Raw genomic sequence first — 12836 nt, forward strand, 5'->3', positions numbered from 1 at the left:
TGTTTTTTTTGGCAGTACATAGGCCTCTGTGGCCTCTTCTGTTGCGGAGCACAGGCCCCGGATGCGCAGGCTCAGCGGCCATGGCTCACGGGCCCAGCTGCTCCGCGGCATATGGGAGCTTCCCGGACCGGGGCACGAACCCGTGTCCCCTGCATCGGCAGGCGGACTCTCAACCACTGCGCCACCAGGGAAAACCCCTGTGCTTTTTTTTTTTAATGTAACTGTTAGTGTTGAGTAAACTCACTGCTCTCAGGAAATTCCTATCACTGACCCTTTAAAGGGTGGGAAAGCATTAATATCTGTCCTACAGAGCATGCTTTTGATTTGAAGAATTTGACAACAGCAAATCTTTCCTGAAGTGCATGGGAAGCTTGCACATTTCTAAATTTGGTTCTTTGCTTTCATTTCTCAAAACGAAGTAAACTGATAACAGGCATCTCTAAGATTTTGTTTTGAACACTGAAAACATTTATTGTTTAGGTATTTTTTTGGTGGACAGTATGTTTGATCCCACTGAAAATTTTAAATGCATTTAAATATCTTACACAATCGACCAAATAAGTTAAATAGTTACAGTTCAGCCTACCTCTTCTTTTTCCATCTGGATTTAGGCTGCTGTTTTGGTGAGGCTGTAATTTTTTCCCTAGTGTGGTTTCTGTGGAAGACAACAGACTGAGGGCAAAGGCCTGAAAGCAAATTTGAAGCACTCTGAGATCTGTTGCTGACCAGCCCTATTCTGCATGAGTTGGGAAAAAAAGAAAAGCCATTGTTTTTAACCTCAACTTAATGGGAAAATGTTTGTTTTTAGAAAATGTTTCTTCCTGCTGAAAAAATGTATTTTTAAAAGGAAAAAATTTCCTCTTTTGGCTATAAGAAAAAGTCAGCCCTGTGAGCAGGTGTGACCATATCATAACAGGCTGATACAATATAAATCAATAAATTTTTACCTTTCAGGACTTGGATAACCTTGTTCTTAACTCTTAGAGGCTTGAGAAACGTTAAACTAAGTATCAGTTACCCAGATCACATATAAACACACGCACAAATGTATTGTGAGAGGAGGGTTGGCTAACCACTGGAAATGAGACAGGCTCCTTTCCTAGTCAGAAAAATACTCTTAATTAGGTGAGTAAACCTATTTTCCAAAGGAAGAAATTGGAACTTTTTTTTTTTCTTTCTAGAAATCATGAACATATCACAAAGCTCCTTCCTGAGTTTTCCCCTGGAAAGTTTCTGTTGCCTCTCCTTGGAATACTTTCTGCCTTTTAGGTGTGAGATTCACTCTAGAGATGGTGGTAAAGTTCTCACTGCTGAAGAGGGAACACTGGGCCGTCCTTGCAATTACAGTAGCTGTCTTAGTGGTGTCATTGAGAAATCACGTGGCTAAGATACCTCCCCTAAAATATCAATTGCTGCATCTTCATTCCTTTGTTTCGTTTTTGGTGCAAAACTCCCTGAAAAGGTCTTCAGTTTTTATTCGTTAACTAACACCTGACACTCTATCAGGATCAGCTGATGGACAGCTAAGGGAAAAGAAAATAGATACCTAGAAGTGGGGGGAGTTGGGAGGGGATTAGAAGAGCTTGGAGTACTAGGAAGAGGAACCCAGGAGTGTTAAAAAAGAAAATGCCAAAGTCTGCTGTCTACAAACAGGTACACACACCCCTGATACGTGAGGACCCCAGGGAGTATTCAAACATGATGGTCTTAAGGAGGTCGACTTCCATGTGAACTGTCCTCAGACTGCCATTCCTGAGGGCTCACCTCTAGAGGATCCCAGCTGCCATCTTACATACTCCTGCCCTCTTAGCAGAAGAAATATGCCTCTGAGCCATTAGGCATCTCCAGGACGCCAGACAAAGGGACAATTCAATATTGGTGACAAGGAGCCTCTTTTAATCAAGGAATCTAGAGGCCACAATAGGGCTTTTTCTCTTTCCCTGATATGTACACTTTTTAATAGGGACAAAGGATGGCATTGGAAATGAGGCATCTGGGCCCGTGTTGGGTCTGTTGAACTCTGATATGTTTAGTGTGCAGCAGTGAGAAGAATGGCAGTTCGGGGCTCCCTCAAAGCACAAAAGTAGCAGCAACCAAGACTTCTTTTGGCTTAGAGCCAGGACTGGCACAATGTCACTTTGGCTAAAGTGAGTCACAGGGCAATGGGGGAGGGTCTACAAAAGGGTGTGAACCCCGGGAGGCATGGCTCATTGGGAGCCATCTTTGAAGACCAGTTATCACAGTAAAAAAAAATTCCTCAGCTATTTGAATAATTAAAGGACGTTACATAGGTCTAGAAGAGCTCTCTCACTTCCACAAGTTTGCCCATAATTTCAAAAGCTGGAAATTTTTTGAGTTTCCAAATACTTGAACAGGATTAGATCTGTTGATCCATCACTCATTCATATAAGTCACATTAATCAGAGGAACACCCGTCTAAAACAATGCAGGTTTTGTTTGGGAGTAACCTTTATATTATCTTTGGCACTGATTGATGTGTAACGCATTAGCCCTTAGAATTTCAGAGCTACTGGAACTTTAGAAATCACCTTGTTTTGAGATGGTAGATTTCATTCTGGTGCAATTTTGGTCCATTTGCCGGTAGCCTCAAATGGCTACTTAATAGTATTGTGGGGACTACAACCAGGTCTTTTGATTTCCATTCAAATGTTTTCCTCAAAACAGCAGATTGCCTCCGTTGGATTTCTGTTTTTAGTAAATAACAGTTAAATCTAAAGGATTAGGTATGCTTGTTAAAGGGGTAATGGACCTAAAAGCTTCTATAATTTCCTTTTCCCCTGATTTCAAAATAAACATAATAGTTCCCAAACCCTAGAAGATTACTTTTTAATATGTGTTCCCCTCAGCTGTTGCAGAGATACAATTAGCCACTAAAAAGTCGGGAATCCATGCTTTTTATCTTTTTGGATATGGACATGAAATGTATTTTGTTTTTATTTTTGCCCTGTAGAGTACAACATAAAGAGAATGCCTTTGTTTCAGACTGAAGGGGATAGAGATTTCAATCTCATAATGATTCCTTTCATTTCTGAATTCCAGGTATGAAACTGGCAGCAGGTAGTAAATTCATGACTACCTCTAGTGCCCGAATGGCCCTCCATCATGGTGGCCTCTGGGTTCCAGGGCTTGTCCAAGTAGGAGCCCGCAGAGAGGCAGCAGAACCCAGGACTTGTCCCATGAGCTTGAATCTCAACCCCTTTGGCAAGTTTCTTATCCTCTCAACCTCATGCTCATGTGTTAAATGGGAACGTTTCAAAGAGGTATTTTCAGTGTTAAATGAGATCGTGTATGTGAAGAACATTGTGCTGAATGCTCAGTAATGGAGGCTGTTTTATCCCACCTCAACTAGGTTTAACAAAGGGTATAAATTATTCCTACACCTAGCTGTGCCTAAGGTCCAAATAACCTGTTCGGTTCATTAGAATTGTATCACTGTGGCATAGGCTATAATACCCACCATCTCACTTTCCAGAGCCCTGGGTCCTTTGGCCCAGGTAAACTGAAATGCAATCAGCATAGCCAAGCTCCTAACCTCACCTAGTCAGACTATATCTAATTATCTAAGGCTCCAGACAGTAGCAAGAAAAGGCTTTGTGGTCAGAGAGCCAATTAGAAAGGTGAGGAGACTAGGGCCTAAAGAGGAAATAGGACCTGTTAGAAAGAAGACATTACATAGTCTTAATAGGGACCTATTTTTGCTTCTGAGACATAATGTCACTTGTGGTGAAGACCTTGAACTAATTATCAAAAGGGAGGGAAATATAATTTCTAGTAGTTAGAAGCTATCCACCAGCCCAACAGTTCTCTATGAATAATTTATATGATCCTAAATATAAAAGCCTGCATTGACAGCATCCTAAAGATTTAGGAAGCTGCAGTAATTTTGAAAACCTTTTCCTTTCTAGGTGCAGAAGATTCTGAGGTTTATATCTTGAGAACTGACATTTTATCTTCCAGTCCTAAGTGCGGTATACTCAATTCTTGGAAATCTGGGTACCAGAAGGAAGTGGGCAGATTAGAATCAAATGTTGCCTGTGGTTATGGAGGTGTCATGGTAAAGTACAGAGGAACTTTAGGCAGAGCTGGGACAGCAGGTATGGGTTTGAGGCCTGGCTCTGCTGAGGGTTGGAGTGGAGAAGTGATATAAAGGTGATGTTTCAAAGTCCAGTCTGGCCCTAAGGGCCTTTGATTTCCCAGCCCGATAGCTAGCAGGCTGTTCAGTCCACCACTCACAGAACTTCTTCAGAGTATTGACACCAGAAGGTGGAACTCCACAAGAAAGAGGATGAAGGGCAAAGATGAGAGTGCAGAACAGGTCTCCTAGAAGAGACTTGGAAACACCTAGAAGCTATCGGCCGGTGATGACACATGGAGACACATCTGTGCCTGCCCCTGCATGATACTATTCAGAGAAGCCCTGGGCTGGCTTCTAACGAGGAGATCCTGGCTTTGTTTTCCTAAAGAACTACTGAAAAAGGCAAGGGACTGAGTGAGTTCATGAATGTGGAATCTATAAAGCAGTTTCTCCTTGGAGGCAAAGACATGATCTAGTTGACTACTCAACCTGCCGAATCCGCTGCCTTTTAGATCAGGAATAGTCATTGGAATAAATCGGAATCCTGTCTGAATCCTGTCTGAAGAGTGAGGAGACGTACCACGTCTGTAGAAGAGGCTGTAGCCTCTTCTCCTTTATTGCCCTTAGTAAAACCACACCAGACCCACCGAGGAGGCGGGCAAGGCTGCCGGGAGCTCTGGGTGCCCAGACGGGCAGCGATAACCATGCATCTGAGGGGTGTCTTAGTTTGGGGTCCCTCTTAAGCGAAGCACTGACTCAGACTGACTGACTCTTTACTGAAAGAGGAAGAGGAGTGACAGGAGGCCTACCTGCCCGTCCCCGCTGGAGCTACCTGTCTTACCCAGGGGTAGATTCTAACACAGACCAGCCCAAGTGGAGGCCCCATGGGTTTTTCATTTGAAAGGTATTTATGGTTGGGGTCGGGTAGGGAGGAGAGGTGGTGGGCACAGAACACAGCAACAGAGAATCTGAAAACCACGGACAGGAAGGAAATGAAAGTAAAGGCTTTTGCTTTACTCTGAGTAAGGGAAGCAGGAGAGCACTAGTTCTACGGAGCAGGTGAGGAGCAGCAAGCCTGGCCACGTGCTCAGCCACAGATATCTGGGCGGTGCGGGGTGTGCTCACGGGCAAGGCAGCACGTGAGCCTTATTCTACCTGTGCAGCCCCTCCCGGGGCTCCAGCTCTTCATGTCAACCCTGCACCCACCAGGCAGACAGCAAGCCAAGGACAGCCCTTCCTGCCCACGCGGGCCCCCGGGTCCCGGGGACCTCCACTCTCAGGCAGTTCCTTGCCCTTCCCACTCCCTCTGGTGGCTGCCCTTCGAATCCGAGGACACGGGTGAAGGGCTCAGGATTTTCTCAATGGACCTATTTCCCCAGTCTGGGGTGGGATGAAACCACATGGTTCTAGAAGCTTCTGCCTCTTTCCTTGCCTGGCCCTTTTAGAAGGGCCATGTGTTCTACCCTCTTTCCTTGTATGATGGACTCTTCAGCTGTTTGAGGTTGTTAGGTTTTTGTTTTGTTTTAAAATTTCTGTGTTATTTCTTTGGGCAAAAACGGAATGAGTTTCTGTGATCCTGCTTTATTCCACCATCGTTAAACAGAAGTCTAATGCCTCAGCTCAGTTTTCTGAGTTTCAGTTCGTTGAAAGTCTGCTTAGCTCATGCCATTTTCATGACTGTTATTCAAAGAAAGCACATCTGAAAAAAAGGCATTATATTCCCCACAGCCCAGGGGGGAAAACAATTTAGTAGGAGAAAGAATTAAGGAGTTTTTTCTTCTCCCTTGATAGGGGAAGTGAGATTTCAATTGCTGATAGATGGAAGGGAAAGGCTGAGTGGGGCAACAAAGGCTGTTAATCTGGAAGTTACAATTTCCTCAATTTCTACGCCTAGGAAAACTCCTATCGTGTCAGAGGGTTATAATAATCCTTGTGAAAGGTTTGGAGAACCTCAAAACACCCCACAAGGGTGAGGGGCAGTTACAATTAAAATCGACAATGAAAGGAGTCCTTTTTGGCACTAGAAGAATTCACAAAGAGGCTTGGGTAAGCCTGTGCCAGGGGTGCTGGGCAGGAGATCATGACTCCGGGAGCGGGAGCTGTTGGACCAGCTGGCCCCTAAGGCCTGTCTCCACCCCAGGAGCCATTGTCAGTCACACTGGCTGTGATAAAAGCTCCCACTGTGCCTGCATTTTCTGCTCTGCTCAGGGGAGGGAAGAAGCTGAGCCCAGCTTGGCCAGAGGACAGCGTTCCTTTCACCCTCATCATTTGCAGAGGCCTCTCCCCGAGATTCAAGCCACCAGGCAGGACCAGCTACACAGTTCGTGGGACTTAGTGCAAAATGCAATGTGGAGCCCGTGGTTCAAAAACTTAAAGTTTTTCAAGATGGGAAACAACAGAGCATTTAACCAAGTGCAGGTCACTGGTTTATGAAGTCAGCCTTGCCACCAGGACCACCAGGGAGGAAACAGGAACGGAAAGGAGCCAGGCCCCTGGGGGTCCTCAGGGTCCCCGCTCTGTCCCTCTCCCCAAGGCACTGCACAAGGAGCCCTTATGGAGGAGATAAGAGTCCCAAACACAAAAAGCATTGCCGTGAGCCAGGCAGTGTTCTAAGCATGTCCCACACAACTCCTCTAACCTTCACAACCCCGCAGGTAGGTACTATTATTATCACTGTTTTACAGATGTAGGAAATGACACAGAGTTTAAGTGACTTACCCAAGACCACCCAACCAGCAGTGGCGGAGCCAGAATTCAGATGCCGGCAGTCTGGCCTCAGAGTCTGACCTCTTAGCCGCTATGATTTCCTCTTTTTCCAGGGGAGTTCCGTGCAATGGCTCAGACGGGGGAACAGTTGCAGGTGAAACTGCTGCAGGAATGGAAGTGGATCACCGGGCTGTAGCCTCTTCTCCTTTATTGCCCTTAGTAAAACCACACCAGACCCACCGAGGAGGCGGGCAAGGCTGCCGGGAGCTCTGGGTGCCCAGACGGGCAGCGATAACCATGCATCTGAGGGGTGTCTTAGTTTGGGGTCCCTCTTAAGCAAAGCCTGAGATAAGGTTTTGGGTGCAGGTAGTTATTTGGGAGATGATTCCTGGAATGAGACAGGGGGCAGAGGGCATGGAAAGGAAATGGAACGAGGAAAAGTAATATTGGGGACATTCTTGAGGCCACCATCACAGGCAGTGGGAGCGCAGCTCTGCCGGGGGCGGGCCGTCACTCACCACCTCCTGCCCCACCCCCCCCGTTGGTGAGGGGTTGGCCCTGTGGCTGGTAACGTCCCCAAACTTGAGGGTTGCCCCTGCAATGAGTGTCCTCCAGCCGCTCCCCCCCCACACACAGTAAAGAAGCCCCCAGGCCAAAAGCAGAAAGACTCAGGGTGCCTACTTGAGGAGAGTGTGAGTCCCCAGGAAACCCGAGCCGTCCACTGCAATGACAGCTGAAGACAGTGGGCCAGGGGACTACGGGGAGGGACATCCAAGAGGTCTGTCTAGGGGCCACCAGATTTCCCTAGGAACTGGCTCCCCATAGGGGCAGGGGGTGGCAAGAGGCTCCGTGGACAAAACGCCATTTGCATTCTTCTCCTGTGCATCTCTTTGTTTCCTCTCCCTTCCTCACTGACTGCAGCTGTTTGTTATTTGAGACGTCTTCTCAGCCCGCCCCCCGCCCAGTCGCACCACGGAACCAGCACCAGAACCCGGGAAAGCGGGACAGTGGGGTGGGGCCAGTCAGCTGTTGTTTGCTGGGTGTGTTTACTGGGTGGACTGGAAAGGGGGTGAAGGAGAGGAGAGAGGACACAGCTCTGTCACCCTTCCAGCAGCATGTTGACACACCCCAGGTGGCATCACTGAGATTAGCTGTGGCCCTGCTGAAGGGCTTCGGAGGAGGGGTTAATCCCAGGAGGCTTCCTGGAGAAGGAGCCTCAAAGCCGAGGCAAGGATTCAGAGTGAACCTTTGCCGTTGGCAGGAGAACCCTGGAGACCCCCCCACCCCAGGCCCCTCAGCCCCATCCTGCTCTCGGGGAGCTCCCCGGCTGCTGGCCTGGGGTGTCCAGGCTGAGTCAGGGTTGCTGGTTCAGCGGGCCTGCCCCTAGCCTCTTGCCAAGTCCTTTCTTCTCTTGGCCCCATTTCCTCGAAACCGCTTTCTAGGCTCTGATTGCCTCCCATACTGTTCTGAGAAACTAGTTGACAAGCTGTCTGTCTAGCCCAGAAGCCCTGAGCCCGGGCAAGTTTATGATTGTTTATGATCGTTTTTTGGTTGTTTGACTGTTTCAGATCGATTTATGATTTCTATGCATCTGTGAGGGGAAGAATCCAGGCCTGGGAAATAGGAAACCTTAGGGTGAGGTCCCAGCTCAGCTTCTTTGTAGCCAGCGAGGTCACATTGCCTCTGTTTCCACATCTGCAACAGTAACCAGCCCTGCTACGTCCACCTCACAGAGCTGTTGTGAGACCAAAGGGAACAAGACCTGGGAGTGGGATCTTTGAACCCCTGGAGTTTTATGTGAGTGGAACATAATAACCATTGTTTCTGCCCTTGCGCCTGGCATCGCTTTAGACCTTCCTGGCACACGCAGTGGACTTTGTTATTTGGAACTTGTTCACTTGGCAAACTCCTGCTTGTCTGGAATCTAAAATGGACACTCACACAGGCCAGCTGTGAGTTGTCTGGGGTCGTGGTGCGATGGAAGGGGCACGCAATCCTGGGCCAGAGCCAGGAACTCTCCCTCCAGATCCAACTCTTAGGAGCTCCGCGGCCTTGGGCAACCTCCTTGATTTCCTAGAGCCTTGCATCTGACAAAAGGGCTTATTATGCCTGCCCTGTCTGCCTCTCGAGTGCTCATGAGGGTCAAGCTAGATGAAAAGGGCCAACTAGATGCTCAAGTTTTGTGTAAATGTTGGGGGTCGCTATTGAGGAAAGACTTTCTGACTTGATTCCACAGCACACATCCACCCACCAGGCCTGATGAGATCCTGAAATGCTTCCTGAATCTCCTGAGAAAGTCAGTGCACAAGAGAAAGACTTTTCCTTTTATCAGCCAGGGGTACCGGTAGTTGTCACCGTTTCGGTGGTGATTGTTGTATGAAGGTATTGGGGGGTCAGAAAGAAGAAAGGGAAGGGAGTGGTCTTTGAGTCCCAGAAAAGGAAGAAGAAAATGGTAAGTCTTGGGAGGGATGGCAGGAGCCAGAAAGAAGGAGCAAGACAGGGCCCACAGTGCAGAGTCTGGAAGGAGGCAGCGAGAGAGGCTGGGGGCTGTGGTAGGAGATGCAGGAGGGGATGGAACAGGGGATACAGGAGCGGATGAAGGAGGGGGTGCAGGAGGGGAGGCAGGAGGGGATGCAGGAGATGGTGCAGGAGGGGGTGCAGGAGATGGTGCAGGAGGGGGTGCAGGAGATGGTGCAGGAGGGCCAGGAGAAGATGAGGCAGCACATGTGGCAGGTGATCTTGGCTCCTGCGCCCGCAAGGGCCCTCCCCCCACCCATGAACCATGGATGAACCATGATTGGTTTAGAACCTCATTCTGTACCAGTAATCAGCTTATTAGTGTAACCCAGTCCTGGGCAATAGAATCTGAGAGTTAGTCTATTGGGGGCTTCCGAGAAAGAATTTTTCATGCTTGATTAAAATTAAATAGATGAGGGAGCCTCTTCCCTCCTCCCCATCAGCTACTCCCCCGGTGCCTGTGCCCTCCCACCTGACATTAAGCACCTGAGCTTGACAACAGCTGGTTCATGTTTCTAACTGGCTCCCGCACTGCCCGCACCTTCCTGTGGTGACTGGCGGTGTGAGAGGCTAAAGCCTGGAGTGGCTACAGCCTTCTAGTGACAAAGTCAAGAGCACGGTAGAGATGCTAACCCAGAGCCTGGACAGTGTCAAGCTGCTGAATCTTGGAATTCCTTCCAGGCTTCTCAGTGTGTGAGACAAGGATCGGTTTAAGCCACTTGTAATCTAATATTCCATTGACAAGAGGACCAGGGGTAAAATAACACTGATAATACATGCCATTGGAGGGGACGTTACAGTCTGCACTGCATTTTTATGTACACTTATGCTATTTGATTGTCACAAAAGACAAGAGGATAAGTGACCTTATCCTTTTTTTAAAACACATGAGGAAACTGAGGCCAGGGAGGGGAAATGACCCCCCAAAGTCACACAGCTAATTGGTGGTAGGTCTGATATCATAAATCAGGGTTTCTGACTCTTGGCCCAGGAGACTTTGCACTCTGCCTGCGAGAGACCGAAATCAGAGCTAAACAGAAGCAGGTGCAAATGCCCGCAGACACTAAACTGGAAGGTCAGGCAGCTCCTTGCTCTCACCTCCCAGAAGAGTCCAGGGGAGAATAAAAGAGAATCTGATCATCAACTCTTGGTCAGACATTGGGTTGGGGAACTGAGACCAGGGTGTTACCTGACAGCATGGTGTGGGGAGGTGGCCAGACGAAGAACGTGGTAAGTTCCTCCACCACCCCCAGAGGAGCTCCCTCACATCCTCCCGCCTTCCTTCCTGCCTTTTATTTTTTCTTTCAATCAACAATCATGTACTGAATACTTCCCGTGTGCTAAGCATTGTACCAAGGAGCTGGGAATGTGGCAGTGAACAAAGCAGACAAGGTCTCCTGGAGCTTATCTTCTAGTCAGGAGAAATATAACACAACTAAATACAGCTGATCCTCCTTAATTTCAGATTCCATTATTTGCAAGCTCGCCTATTTGCTAGAACTTATTTGCAACCCCAAGATCAATACATCCAGTACTTTCGGAGTCATTCAGAGACAAGTAAAGGGCAGTGAAAATTCTGAGTGGCTGATGTGCACATTCAGATGAGGTGGAAGCTTCTTGTTTCAGCTCTCATACTATAAACAAGCGTCTTGTTTTGTTTTGCGGTACGTGGGCCTCTCACTGCTGTGGCCTCTCGCGTTGCAGAGCACAGGCTCCGGACGCGCAGGCTCAGCAGCCATGGCTCACGGGCCCAGCCGCTCCGCGGCATGTGGTATCATCCCAGACCGGGGCACGAACCTGTGTCCCCTGCATCGGCAGGCGGACTCTCAACCACTGCGCCACCTGGGAAGCCCATGGTTCCCATTTCTAACCAGCTCATTTCCCTTGCTACTGGGGGCTGGGCATCCAGTGAGGAGACCAAAGGCCGGACTGGCCTGAGGTGGAGCGGGATTAGAGAACACGGGGATTTTCAGAGTCTGCCATCGCTTTGGATGAGGGAGGAGGAAGGGCAGGCTGGCAGCCCAAGGTTCTGGTAGTAGCTGTGTTGTCCCCAATAAATCAGGAAGGGGTGATCCTCACTGCCCGAGGGAGCACAGTGAGGCAGTTCACGCACACAGGCTCTGAAGCCTGACCCTTGGATTCTGCTCGTAGCGCCGCCACTTTCTCACTGCGGCGCTCAATCTCTCCATCTGCAAAAAAACGCTGAGAGCACGGTGCCCTCATGGAGCGCTTAGAACAGTGGCAGCAAGTGGGCGAGCACTCAGTGGTCAGTGTCCAGAGCTGTCCACTTAACTTCCTCCTCTGAGCTCAGTGAGGATTTCCAAGCTGCAGGTCACACCTGCACAGATCACAGAGAGGTGGCTACGGCTGGATTAAGGCTATGGATGTGGCGACAACATAACGAACAGATCCGGGCAGCGCTCAGAACCAGGCAAAAGATCTCTGAGTTCAATAGGTTTCTGTGTAATCACTGTGCTGATTGTAATAACATTCTTGATCCCATAATGCTGTGTGTTTCTCACGCTTTTCATCTTAACCTTACGTATCGTTTCCTACGGCTGCCATAACAAATTACCACCAACTCAATGGCTTAGAACAACAGACATTTATTCTCTCACAGTTCAGGAGGACAGAAATCTGAAGGCCAGGTGCCTGCTGGATTGGTTCCTTCTGAGGGCTGTGAGGGAGAGACCTCCCTGTTCCTCTCTCCTGGCTTCCCTCAGTGCTCACCATCCTTTGGCTTGTAGGCGCGCCTCTCCAATCTCTGCCTCCGTCTTCACGTGGCCTTTTTCCTCTGTCTCCCTGTGCCCTCTCTCTTTTTATAGGGACACCAGTCACTGGATTTAGAGCCCCCCTAAACCCAGGATAATTTCATCTCAAGATCCTTAATTATATCTCCAGATACTCTTGAAACAAAGTCACATTCCGAGGTCCTATGTAAACATGAATTTTGGGGAGACACCATTCAGTCCTCGACAGCTTCCACTCGCAGCCTCTCTCTGGAGCAAGAATGACAGGTACTATAATTCCCTCCTCATGCATTGTGAAGCCAGGGTCTAGAGAGAAGTGAACCAGCCTGTGGTCATATAACTAGTGGGTGGGGATAGATCCCAGATTTCAATTCCTGCCCCACCACCCAAGTTTTATTCCCTTTAGATAAGCGCCTTGTGAGAGAGACACACAGGGAGGGCAAGGCGGAGCTTTCGTCTTATCTGTCCCGCTCTCCTCCCTCTTCCAGCAAATTGGCTTGGCCTTTTCCAGTCATGTGGTGCTGCCACGGAGACAGCCACGCTCTGACAGAACCACCACTCCCCAGCACAGGGGTTGCCCGGGGACCCAACACCCGCCCCAAACTGAGCGCCATGGTACCACCACTGACTGCCCTTGACTGGTCCAGAGATGGGCATGTGACTCAAACTGAGGAAAACAGAGCCTCTTCTTAGCAATTTAGACCTCAAGGCCTGAGAGCAGAGTCTCAGTTTTATTCTACTGGCCAGGCTGGGAGAGGGAGCCTGGA

This window comes from Grampus griseus (genome assembly GCF_964374135.1).
Source record: "Grampus griseus genome assembly, chromosome: 1".
Classification (NCBI taxonomy): domain Eukaryota; kingdom Metazoa; phylum Chordata; class Mammalia; order Artiodactyla; family Delphinidae; genus Grampus; species Grampus griseus.